Genomic DNA, 13,863 nt, shown 5'->3' with positions numbered 1-13,863 from the left:
GCAATAGCATTTTTTTTAAAATTGCTTATTTTGATGTATGCCATTAATTAGCATGCATCATGTCAATTTCCTTGTAATTAAGGACAAAAGACATTTATTATGAATGGTAAAGATCTCAACAACTGAGATTATATCAAATGACATCCTAAGTGGATGATCACAAGTCTCATAATGCCTAGATAGATATGCATGATCCCTTAGTTTAGGGTAAAACAAAATTTACATCTCACAAAGAATCATAAGGTGAGTTGTATGTGTTTTAGTACACATTAGATATAAGTGAGATGTTAGGATGGTGAACAAAACTCAAGATGTTGATTTAGTGCATCTTGTTGAGTTTTAGGTTCATCAAAACACATAGTTATGTATCTTCTAATCATTGGAAAAGCTAATGTACAAGTCATGTGCATTGAGCCCAAAGAACATGGTTGAATATTGGTTTTTAAAATGGTTTTAAAATGCTTTTGAAAATCTTGGTGAAGACTATCTTTTGATAGTATTCATCATTGAAAAGTTAGACACAAACTAGGAGAAAACATTGAAGTTTTCAAGAGTTTTCAAATTTGTGTCAATATTTGAAAATAGGAAGTATTTTCATAAAAAATTATTTTTTTGATAGAATATATTCTAAATAATATCTACATGAATTTTTATGATTTTTAAAATTTTGTAGAATTTTTGGGGAGTTTCTGAATTTCGCTGAAACAAAATTTCAGGAAATCAGAAACCCAATCGATCAGTCGGTCGATTGGGAAGTCAATTCCCGCTAACAGAAGGTCAGTGAATCGATCAACTGATCGATTGACCCATGATGGATCGATCAGTGGATCGATTCAGAGGGAATTTCTGCGAGCAGTATCTTGCGGAATCGATCAATGGATCGATTGAAGTGATTTCAATCGATTGAGTCCCAACTTCAATCGATTGGGAAGTCTGATTTTGGCCTGAAAAGCTTGATTTTAGCACTTTAAGCCACTTCAAGTTCCAATAACCATTCCTCACCCTTTGGAATACACTAGTATACATTTAGGGGAGCTTTCATGATGAAAGCAGGTATGGATTGGTTAAGGTAGAGTTAGATGAAGTTTAAGGTGAGGTTTAGTTTTATTATTGAATTTTGAACCTCAAAACTTCAAGTTTTGGTTTTCCTAACTTTGTAGGAACTCCAAGTCATTGTTGGTGCAATGACAGAAGTTTGACTATGTTTTTAGGGGGAGCTACTCCTTGAATGCATGAAAATTTATCTTTAAGGACCTTGGACGGGAGTTAAACCTTCGTGCTGGATAATACTCAGGGTCGAGTATTGGGGAATAGTGGAAGATTGGTTATCTTCGTTTCTAGGATGATAAATGCTCTCAGATGAGCATTGTGAAGTAGATTACTGCTCAAGGAGGAGCATTGGGTTAATGAAGGGGATCATACATTTATTGGTAAAGTGAAAAATGTTCTTGGATGAGCATTGAAAAGAAGATTACTGCTCAAGGGGGAGCATTGAATACAATGAATGAGAGTTTCATTGGGAAGTTGATGCATGCTCTAGGATGAGCATTGTGAAGTGAAGTAGAGCTCAATGGGGAGCTTAGGCGGCAATGAAGAATATGAGATCTTCATTGTGGGGTTGTTAACAACATATGAGGTTGTCAACAACGTAGAGTTAACTCTTATAGAGAAGAGTTTGTTTTCAGTTTTTGATGTGTGACAAAGGGGGAGAATGGAAGGTTAAGTTAGGCCTTCATCCCAAGCAAGGGAAGTTTGCCCTCTAGGAAAGGGAGAGAATGAAGGAAACCTTCATTCATACCTTGTCATGAAAGGGTTAAGGCTATGAGATTTAGCCTTGGTATAAAGAAGAGGTTAAGGCTATGGGATTTAGCCTTGGTATAAAGAAGAGGTTAAGGCTATGAAATTTAGCCTAACTTAGAGGTATTGTCAAACATCAAAAAGGGGAAGATTGTTAGGGTAATTTTCCTAGGTCAAGTTTGACCAGTTTGACTAAGCTTGAGTCGAGTCAAGCTTGAGTCAGAATTTGAGTTTTGATATTTAACAATATAAGGAGATTGCTGAAGCAATCGTCCGATTATGGAGATGGTCAAAGGGTTGACCAAGTTGATGAGAATACAAGTCAAGTAGGTCAAGGTTGACAGGAAACTTGACTGGGAAAGCCCTAACTGGAGGTTAGGCGTATGGAAGTCCTAACTGGAGTTTAGGCAGTGGTGGAAGTCCTAACTGGATGTTAGGCAAATTGGAAAGTCCAAGTGTGATCTTGGCAAAGGAGAAAGTCCAGGTGAGGAGCCAGGCATTTGGGAAGTCCTGGTGAGGAGTCAGGCAACTGAAAGTCCAAGTGTGATCTTGGCAAAGGAGAAAGTCCTGGTGAGGAGCCAGGCAATTGGGAAGTCCTGGTGAGCATCCAGGCAACGGAAAGTCTAAGTCTGATCTTGGCAAAGGTTGTAAGTCCAAGCATGTGGTCTTGGTAAAGTAAGTCCTAGTGTGACTTGGCAAGGAGAATCCGACAACTAGGATGAGGCCGAAGGAAGCTCCTAAAAGCAAGGCGTGAAGGATGGGGAGATATCTGAGGGACGCAAGGCTGATGGAGGAGGCTAGAAGGCTAGTTTAAGGTTGGTCGGGTGTGGCCAAATGCTAGGCATGGAAACCCAACAGGTCACGGTTGACCGGGTGTTGGATTGGAGACTTTGGACTTGAGATTGAGTTAAGTCCAGGATGGTCAATCGATTGGGAAATTGATTGAACCAGGTTCCAATCGATCAGCCGATCGATTGGAGTGTGCTGCGAAGGAAGAAATGGCCCAATCGATTGGGAGCATGAGTCGCGAGCACAGAGGCCTTCCCAATCGATCGGGCAATCGATTGGAAATCTCCAATCGATCGGTCGATCGATTGAAGCTGGGAGTTCTCGCGCGATCGCGAGAACACAGAAAGCATCTGAATCGATCGGTGGATTGATTCAGACTGTCCCAATCGATTGGCCGATCGATTGGGATTCGACCGTTACGCAGGATGCAGGTGATGGATGACTGCGATGGAGCGGTGCCGATGTGGCAATCGATTGAGGATGATTTGAATCGATTGGGAGTACATGATATAGTTGTTGCGGAGCGATTTCTCCGTAGATCTTTGTGATCTTTTCCTGCGAACTTACAGCAATCTTCACAGCGATTTCTTCAGCACTCACGCCAGTTCTTGAAGGCACTTGAGGAGCATCTTCAAGGTTCAAGATGCAACAACAATTAGCAAGAAGAAAGGTGTATTCACTTGTATTCTTAGAATTTCTTCTTGTATTTGTGTTTGTGTTGTGTGTGAGTTTGTACGAGGCTTCTCCGCCTCCGGCTGCGACCGAGAAGGAGTTGTTATTAGTGGAGATAGCGTGTCGTGTGTGAATCCTTGGATTAATCACCTCTTCTTGAGGTGGATACCAAGTAAATCCTAGGTGTTAGCATTGTGAGTGTTTATCTTCGAGTATTCCGCTGCACAACAACAAGACGAAGCAAACCGATGCAAGCGCGACGAAACGCTATTCACTCCCCCCTCTAGCGGGCACATCGGTCCCAACAGAAGCGTCGTATGGAGTTATTTCTGAAAACTGATTTCGAAATTTGCCTAATTATTAAATATGGTTTTGTAGCTCCTACTAAACAACATGGAGAAGAAAAAGAAGAGAGTCTCTGGACGAAGAAGGAGCAGAATGATTCCATAGTGAACAACCGAGCGGAGTATCACCTGCTAAGCGTGCTGCCGCCTCAAGAAGTCAACCGCGTCGGAAGCTACTCGTCGGCCAAAGAACTCTGGGAAAAATTCCTGTAGCTTCACGAAGGCACGTCCGAAGCCAAACTAGCAAGAAGAGACATCCTTCGGAACAAACTGACGAACATCCGTCTAGAAAAAGGTGAGAAGGTAGCCGATCTACACGCGAAGGTAAAGGAATTAATTACCGGTCTCGAGAACCTCGATGAAATGGTAACCAACCGGGATACCATACGCTACACACTCAATGCATTTCCCAGAACTCCATAATGGACGTCAATCATCGACGCCTACTATATTTCAAAGGACCTGGAGGTAAGTACCTTAGAAGAGTTATTTTTCTACTCTTGAATTACATGAAACCAGATGTGCAGGGACAACAAAGGAATCAAGCCAGATTATGGCGCTAAACGCAACCAAAAAGGATGAACCCGAGCCAGACTCAGAAGAAGATCAAGAAGCGTATATGGTAAGAAACTTTAGAAAATTCTTTCGATCTAATAAATTTAAAGAAATATAGAATAAGAAGAATCCGAGAAATAGAAAAAGGGTTCATTTATACCAGTGTCAAAAGGAAGGACACTTTAAAGAAGATTGCCCAAAATTAAAGAAGGACAAAGTCAAGATACCCAAGAAGTACAAGAATCTAAAAGCTACTTGGGACGATACTTCATCATCTGAGTCCGAGATACAAGAATATGCTGGGCTAACATTGATAGCAAGCTATGAAGGGCAAAGTACATCAGAACCTAGCATCGATGAAGGGGGAGCGACTTCAGATGAATGCAGCGAAGCAGGGGGAGAGTCAGATTTCAAGTCTGACATGGTAAGTGAGGTATGCCTCTTACCTTCTGATCAACTTTATTTTGGTATTAAGGCTATGACAAAATCCATGTACAAATTAGAAAATAAAAATACCAAATTAAAAATGAAATTTTAGAAATAAAAAGAGTTTTGGCAAAATCTTGTCTAATAGAAGACTTTGATAAAATAAAATTTGAAAATGATAAATTAAAAGAAGAAATAGAAAATTTGAAAAAGTTTAGGGGGCGTTTGGTACGCGCGTTTTCCATTTTCATTTTCTGGAAAACGCGCGTTTTCTGGAAAATGGTGTTTGGTTTGCGTTTTCCGCGTGCGTTTTCTAAAAAATTGGCTATCGTTTTCTAGAAAAACAGAGAATGACAAAAAGTCATTTTCTGTTTTCTAGAAAACGCGCATTTTCCAGAAAATGAAAATGAAAACGGTGCAAACCAAACGCACCCTTACATGTTCAAATATTTCTGCTTTTAAAAATTATAGAGAATTAAACTAGTATTATTGGTTTCACCAAAATCAAATCAGAAAAATATCAAAAGCCTATGTGCCTAGAAAATACTTGATTAACCCTGTAGGAAGAAACCTCTATTGGGTTCCAAAAACTTGTTTAATTTAAAAAATTAAAATTAGACTTAGCATTTTCAGCAAGAAAATTAAACATTTAATTTCTTTATGCGGCTTTGTCTAAGAAAGTGGTTGTTGCTCCAATAACCAAGAAGGCCTAGTGTCTCGCCACTGCCTAGAAGCCAAGTATCAAAATAAGAGTTTAATTGACTAACTAAAAAAGTATTAAATTATTTTTTTAAAAAAAATGCTTTAAAAAGTTAGTCAATTCATTTTGGAAAATAATACATAAAAAAAATTATGAGAAGATATTTTTTTGTCTAAATTAAAATTTTTTTAAAAAAAACTTTTTTTTTTTTTTGCAATTTGCCTTAGAATTTCTTTTTACTTATGAAAATTTTTTAAAAGTTTTTTTTGTTGCACAAAAATTCTATGCTTAATTATTCTTAAATTTATTCTAAAGAAAATTAAAAATAGAAATTTGTTTACTTAGAAAATTTTGCACATTTAAATTCTTTGGAAAATTCTCAAAAATTTCTAACTTAGATTTTTTTTTTAATACTTAATTTTTTTTTAAAGTTAGAGTTAACCTTAGACTTGTCAAAAGAACCCTATTTTTTTATGTGATCAAAGGGAGAGAAGAATGTTAAGTCTAGGGGGAGGTATAAATTTTTTCTATTAAAGAATCTTTGCACTTATTTGCAAAATTTTATTTTTACTTTATGTTTTTTTTACCCTAGCTTAACTTGGGTTACTCACATCAAAAAGGGGGAGATTGTTGGAACCCCAAGGTGTTTTGATGTGATCAAACAAGTTAAGTTAGATCCTGTTTGTTTTAACCCTTGTGTCTAAGTGTACAGGAGCTTAGGAGCACAGGAAGTCGAGCGGAAGACGCGACCAACGAGAAGGACGACACGTGAGAGAGCCAACGGGCTCGGTGCGTCCGAGGGACGAGGTGACCACGGAAGAGTACACCGGTGGAAGAGAAGAACGTACGCGACGTTCGAGGGACAAGAAATCGGGGAGGAAGGCTGCTCGAGGAGAAGGCCAGAACTTGGGTTCGGGTGAGCCCTATTCCGGATGGCCGAGATCACCAAAGCTTGTGGAGCTGGAACAAAAGACCCAGACCGAGACGATCTGAACCGGAGCAGAGGTCCCGGACCGAGAAAATTTAATCCTGTTGACTTTCCTGGTCCGAGCGCCCGGGATGCTTCCGGGCACCCGGACTCGACTTTTGACCAGATCAAGTTTTGACTCTATATGAACGTTAGGGGATAAAGTTTATCCCCCCAGGGCGCTTGGACCGTTCGGGGTGCCCCGAATAGTACTATAAATATAGCACTGTTCTGCACAGTTTATTCAATTCACTTGTAATCCATTTCTCTATGCTTTATACTTCTGTCTGTGTTGTTAACGCTGTAAGAGTCTACTCCGCCCGAAGGAGACATCAGATAGTGCGTCCTATTTTCCTTGGATTAGCAATCTCCTGATTGCAAACCAAGTAAACCTTCTTGTGTCTATTCTTTTACTTAGTTTCTTTATTTTAATTACAAGTTCTTTTATTTAAGTTGAAAATCCGAGAAATGGTTGTTTTATTTTGTAGTGCAATTCACCCCTCCCCTCTTACCGGCCACCAAAGGGACCAACAAGTGGTATCAGAGCCCGGACTGCCAGAAGGTTTAATCGCTGACTGTGCACAGGAGCTATGGTCTGATTGAACCATGTGGGTACAATATTGACTTTGAACAAAGAAAGTGTGGACTCCTATGTTCGGATCAAGAGGACTAGAAACTAGGCAAGAAGTCCTAGTTGCGACTAGGCAAGGAAGTCCTAGTAGGTCGGGTGGACCGAGGGGCAAGACGACCTGGTGGGTCGAGGATGGGACGTGGGAAGCCTGTGGTCCTTTGTTTGAGGGGGAGATTGTTGGGGTTGTAAGGTTGCAAACATAGTCACATATTGAAAACACATAGAAAAGATCATGGGTTTATAAGAGTAAAAGATATCTCCATTGGTATGAGGCCTTTTGGGGAGAGCCCAAGAGCAAAGCCATGAGGGTCTAGACCCAAAGTGGACAATATCATGTCATTGTGGAGATATCTAAATTCTTTTCGATCCTACAATATATATATATATATATATATATATATATATATATATATATATATATATATATATATATATATATATAGTTCTCGATACGTGTTCGGCTGGGTAAAGATTGAATGAATATAAGGTTCTCCGTGAACGCCTGGCCGGGCAAAGCTCGGATGGACCCAGAGATACTTAATCTTATATATATCTCTCTCGATACGTGTTCAGTAGGGTAAAGGCTGAACGAATATAAGATTCTCTGTGAACGCCCGGTCGGGCAAAGCTCGGACAAACCCAGAGATACTATATATATATTTCTCTCTGTAAACGCCCGACCGGGCAAAGCCCGGACGAACCCAGAGATACTTAACCTTATATATATAGTTCTCAATACGTGTTTGGCCGGGTAAAGGCTGAACGAATATAAGGTTCTCTGTGAATGCCCGACTGAACAAATCTCTGACGGACCCAGAGATACTTAACCTTATATATATATAACTCTTGATACACGTTCGGACAGGTAAAGGCTGAACGAACATAAGGTCCTTTGTGAACACCCGGTTGAGAAAGGCTCAGACGGACTTAATAATATTTTGTCTCATAAAACTCTTTACACATACACTATCATTCGGATGGGGATAGATTGAACATATGCATCTTTGTATATGCCTGACATGTTAAAGGTCGGACGGGTTTAAATTACCTGAAGGTATAGTACCTCTAAAATATAGTTCTAACATACATGCTTTATTATATGACTCCTCAAGTAAACTTATGACATAATAAGGGTATTATATTAGTTTCTAAACAAGTTTTTACAGTATTTAATGTATGGTTGAGCAGATTAATACAATAATAAGTAATGTGGTTGGCCTGGTGGAGCGGCTGAGATGCATTCAAAAGGCAAATAGCAGACAATATTTTGACAGACTGTCATAATTGTCGGGGAATATTCTCTTAAAATCTACTGTGAAAACTAATTGGTTTCTCATTAATGAGTCAGTTATAGCAGCGTTCTCCTTCAACAACTTTAGTAATAGCGTGGAACATAAGCGATAAAAGAGGTACATATGTGGGTAGAAAAAAAATTCCTCGGAACTATCATGGAATACCCAGGTTGTACTTTTTTCTATCATCTAATAAACTCTAACAAATCGGGAATCACCTCACGATCGCGGAGGTTCTGTGAGATGGTATAAAAAGGAGAATCCTCTCCGCTAGCAAGCTACACAAATATTTGTATCTGAAGTCCTATTTTTTTGCACTTTCACTACTATTCTTCTTCCACTTTCAAGAGAGAAAACTGACTTGAGCATCGAAGGACCTAGCCAGGGATTTCCATCTTGGTCTTATGTCACTAACGCTTTGTTGGCTCGTCTAATTGTGTACATGATCGTTGAGGAGTTCTTTCAGATCTCTAAAAGCTCATTATTCTTCGATCAATAATCCATCGGAGCCAGCGCATCATCTCATAACCTTCAGATAGGATAAGAGGATATCTCATATGATGCCCTAATTGATGACTTTGCTTAAAAATATATATATAACAAAAGAGTGCATTTAAAATAATAATGATTATTGAATAAATTATTTTGAAAAATTATGTAAAATATTATGTAGTGTGTAGTTTCTTCAGTTACATATTTTGATTTACTTTGATTATGATATAACTACTATTTTATATATATCTATATATATATATATATATATATATATATATATATATATATATATATATATATATATATATATATATATATAAAAGCTAATGTAAAAGAAAGGACCTAAATGACCTAATATATAATTTCTCTCAGGGTCTAGTTTTTCTCAGGGATGTCCTTGGTGCAGGAGACGTCGGACAATATATATAATATATAAAATGTCTTTTTTTATGTAAGTGTTCATTAGAATATTCATCTTTATTATTGGAATTTGAATTTTATTCTCTTAGTTGTCCCTAAGTATTTTATCACTTTACTACACTCTTGGAGCAATAAAATACGCTCTATCTTTTAAGAGGTTAAACCATCCATTTATATTTTATGTTTGGTAAAAAAAAATATTAATCTGATAGTAACAACAGAATACCTATATTTTATATTAAAAAAACATCAGATATGAAATAAAGGGTAGAGGCGCCCTTTTATAAGTTTTGAACGGGTCCTCCTTAATTAACGGACAATTTTTTTTTTAATAAACTCAATTTATTTTTGTGGCAGGTGAAAAATTCTATGAGATCCAGGATTAATCGGTAAATATGTAAAAAAAAAAAAAACGGCGCCCAATTACCCTGCCAAATAAATTAATAAATAAATAAATACCGGGCGGCGAAGTCTTTGCACTTGTCGCCGTCGCGCTCACCATTCATCGGCGCGGCTATGTAATAAGAGATGCCGGAACCCGCTTCCATCATTGTGCTCCTGCTCTCCGCAGAGGAGATGCCGGCCCTCTTCCTCCTCCTCCTGCTCCCTTCCTACTCAACTTCTCTCGGTAAGGTATCATCTTCCCGGCCACAGATCCGAATACTTGATCTAGGTTTCTGATTCATAGGTTTGGGTTTCACTTTTTGTTCCTGTAGGTCGCATCCATTGAGCGGCGATCTGCTGTTACATTGGCGGAGGGTTGGTTTACTCGGAGGTGTAGTTCTTCGCACCGGGCGTCAAGGTCGATGGTGCTTCATTGGGGGATCTAGAATCCAGTACAGCCCCAAGAGAACAACATCTCGGCCGTCTGCTGGTTGTAAAACCCTAGCCCTCTTTTGTTGTTAGTTGGTAATTAGGGCATCGACGATTTTAGTCTTGTCCACACGAGCTAGTGTTGTTTGCCTAAAAATATATTTTTTAAGGGAAATTATCAATTTTTTCCTTAAAAATCACTCATTTGTTATTACTCTTCAAAGTTATCATCAAAATCGCTCCCTTGTTAGGGAAGAATGGCATTTCGACAACAAAATAGTGATATTGGAGAGAATTTTTACCTTGAGGAAACCTTAGGGTATTTTGAGAAAATGCTAAACCTTGGGGATATTTTGGAAATTGCCCTATTTTAAATATTCTTTTGGTTCATTAATCAACTGCTTACATTAATTTGATTTGAGTTGTTATGTTATAGAGTTAGGCAAAGTTTTAACTTTTGGTTCGTTAATTAGCTCCATTCAGATTTCTTGGTAAAATTGCAAAAACAAATCATTTAGCCTCCCATATTTTTATTATTTTTTGAAATACCCCAATCGTTTCAGGGTTGCCATATTCCCCCCATTTCGTTTCAATTTTTATGTTAGAATGCTCCTCCACCATCAACACTAATGATGTTGCACCATGTGAAGTACGTGTGATCATCCCAATGCCACCCATGGAATCCTATTGTTTGGACAATCATGTGCATTGTTCGCAACGCAAATTCACCCCTCGTAGATAGCGGCAGGGGCATTTTGACATGAAAATTTAAAATAGATGGTGTAAAATGACAACTCTTAAATTATAGAGAGCGTTTCAAAAAAGAAAGGGGGAGAGGGGCAAATAGCAAAGCTGAATTTTCTCAGTTAAAAATTATTCTTTCTCCGCCAAGTTGGATTAAATGCATGTCATAGATTTTAGCTCAACTTCCTATCAGAAACTGAATAATTAATTCCTCATACTCAAGAAAAACATTGTATATTTCCTTACACTAGGGCATACAAGTACACAGATTGCTAACAGTGCCTTCACTTGGGGCACAGCTTCTGTTCTTTCTTTTTTCACTCTTATGGTTGTGGCTCCTACTTCTGCATTTGCAAGTCAATTTCACAGTCTTAAGGAATATAATTGCATAGAGCAAGAGCATGCAAGAAAAGTGCATGTTTAATAGTATTTGAATATTTGATGCTCTTGTTCATTGTATTGGATTTTAGACTAGAAGAAATATGGTAAGCTGCGTGCCATATGTTGCCTTAGCAGTTCTATATGTCTACCCTCTGCATCTCTCATGGACTCCAGACGCATTAAGGATTCCAGAGGTTTGCACTCATGCCGAAGTAAGCTATGAAAGTTACTGTCTTCTATAGTGCAGTATTAATATCCTTTTTTGTGATGTCTTCAGTTAGATGGAATGACACGACTATTCACCAACGAAATTACTTCGGCTTCAGCATGGATTCATTTGTTGACTGTAGACCTTCTTGCTGCAAGGTTTGATTTTAATTTTTTTCTCCCTTTCCCTGATTGCCTTTTGATGTCAAAAAAGGAATTATGCCTTGCTTACTCTGAGTCACACATTCTATAGAGATGAATTAACCTTGTCAGTAGTCGATTGATTTGTTGAAGGTTTCTGTGCTCTTGTTGACTAGCTAAGTGATACTCCAAAGGCTTCATGACTTGACTAAAATTGTTGAATTGTAAGAGACTTACAAGTTTGTGCAGTTTAAACTGCATGAACAGTTTCATAGACCAGAATGTCAGGACTTGAGTTTTCTCTGTTTACCGTGAACTTCTACCCTCTGTTCTTTAAGATAGAGGGTTTAGGTTTGAAGAACAAAATAGAAAAGCCCGGCATTCTGTTTCTTTGTGCCTACCCTTCTGTCCAATTGGAGTCTTTAACTCACTTTGGCACCAAGTTGCTGTCCAATTGATTAGTGAACATGGACATGTGCCAGCACATTGCAGAGAGATACATACTAAGGGTGCTAGGGAGTTGCATGTTAGCATGACGTTGCTCTACGTGGTTTGATGTGCAATGTGACATTTTATCGGCGCATTTTGTATAGATACAGTGGTATAAATTGTGTTGAGGCACACAAGTTACCATGTAGGAACCACCCTAGCTCATCTGTCACATGAGCAGGCCAATTTGCTTTAAGGCTACACACACCAACCACCAACGGGTTGAATTCAGCGCAAGTGGCCCGACCAATTGGTTCAATGGTTAAACAGTACGTTGAACTGGTACAATCCGGATCATTCAAAAACTTCGATTGGTGGAAACAAAAGCAATTGGCGCTAGTTTCCAGTTGATAAAACTTCATTCCACCAGATGTGTTGATGTAAAGAAAATCAATTGAGCTGTAGCAATCCTGCTTGTCCCCTACCATCTGCATGCAACTTTTGTCTTCATCAGGGAAATCACTAAACATCTTCTGATGCATCTGAACCTTCCGTTCTTACTCAAAAACCTAATCATGTCAATCCCTTTCATTTCCTGTTCTCACAGTTTTGCATCCGCGATTAATGCATTGGGACAAGTCTGTAGTCAAGACGTTGTCCTTGCCACAGCATTTTGCCATGCATGAAAGCTACGTTTCTACAGTGGCAAACACCATGGACTAGTACATCTCAGTCACTCCATGCCATCTTGCATCACTAATTCATACTTAATCATCATTTTCAAATCGATATGTCAGTCTCATCATGTTTGTTAGTGAGTCTAATTCTGGTGCCCAAAAGATTTGCTGATGAAGGAGAAATCCAGGCTAGGGCGGTAAACAAGTCCAATCGAGCCAAATTTTATAGTGTTCAAGCTTTATTTGATAAAGTAAGTAAGCCGAACCGAGTTTAAAATGAATCAAGCTATTGAAATGATTGTTTAAACTTGACTTGATTTTTTTATGTCTTAATTCAAGCTTGTTTGAAACTCTTATATTTTTAAACTTATTTGATTGATTATTGACCTTGATAATACAAGTTTATTTATTTATTTTAAAAGTTTTATTTATTTATTTATCATATAGATAAAGGTTTATTGATGAACATTAACGAGCTGAATATATACGTATTCAAATTTGTTCATTTAATTTAATGAATCATTCAAATTTATTATTTAATTGACTTTATGTGTATTGAACAAACATAAACAAATTCTTATGATATCAAACATCAAATATGTTCATAAACTTTTGATTCATTTACCACCCTAATCCAGGCTGAGCAGGACAATAGGATTCAACTAAAGAAAGCTTTGCAGAACTAGAACATTGCAACTCCTTTCTGAGGCTCACATGAACTAGAAACAAGGAGATGGATTCTTTTATAGATGCATGCACGATTTGCTAAGATACGTACTACACAAATTGCATGCAACGTCAACATTCATGCTTTAAAGTTGAATTACAGAAGTTGTTATGGCTTCCATTAGGTCTTCTAAGCGCCCTTCATAACTTCTTGTTGCAGCAGCGAGTTTCATGGAGAGAAGCTGCACAGAGACATTAAAAAAAAATTTATAGGGAAAGTTCAACAATATTTTGTTATGATATTTAATCTCAAAGAGTATAGTTTTGATTACCCCAACTTGATTCTGCAATGACTGCACATAGTTAATTATTTCCTCCAGCCTTGCTGTAATCTCCATGGCCTAACCAATCAGTTATAAACAAAGTAAAGAAAAACAACTACTAAATGATCAAATACTGTAATTCCTGTTTTGTAATGTACATTCTTCTTCTGCAGCTGCTCCTTTTTCTTCTTCTTCTTCATTTGAGCTTTCACGTTGAAAAGGGAGCCTCCATGAGAAGATGGAGCAGTCACCTCCATGGAGGAGCTAAATCTCATATAGCAGTAGCAAAAACTTGAATAGATTGCTCTGCTCTTCTCTGCTCTGGTTCATTTATCGAGTTTAAGTGGGACACAGTTGGCTTCTTTTGATTGGGTTGTTGGATTGGGTTAGATTC

The 13,863-nt window shown here is 38.1% G+C and overlaps 1 long non-coding RNA gene across 4 annotated transcripts; it reads left to right on the top strand.

Moving 5' to 3' along the window:
- Positions 1-9,570: 9,570 nt before the first annotated feature.
- Positions 9,571-13,745, top strand: LOC122047521. Of its 4 annotated transcripts, none has more exons than XR_006130553.1 (4): positions 9,571-9,716; positions 9,805-11,220; positions 11,304-11,392; positions 13,643-13,745. It is a non-coding gene; the product is annotated as an uncharacterized LOC122047521 (long non-coding RNA). The 4 variants fall into 4 exon arrangements; XR_006130551.1 differs by lacking the exon at positions 13,643-13,745 and adding an exon at positions 13,119-13,626; XR_006130552.1 differs by lacking the exon at positions 13,643-13,745 and having other exon boundaries at positions 9,805-9,962; positions 11,116-11,220; positions 11,304-11,677.
- The last annotated feature ends 118 nt before the right edge of the window (positions 13,746-13,863 follow it).

The sequence above is a fragment of the Zingiber officinale genome, chromosome 2B (assembly GCF_018446385.1).
Source record: "Zingiber officinale cultivar Zhangliang chromosome 2B, Zo_v1.1, whole genome shotgun sequence".
Lineage (NCBI taxonomy): Eukaryota > Viridiplantae > Streptophyta > Magnoliopsida > Zingiberales > Zingiberaceae > Zingiber > Zingiber officinale.
The sequence above is the reverse complement of the archived record's forward strand: the minus strand, read 5'-3'. Positions and strand labels throughout refer to the sequence as shown.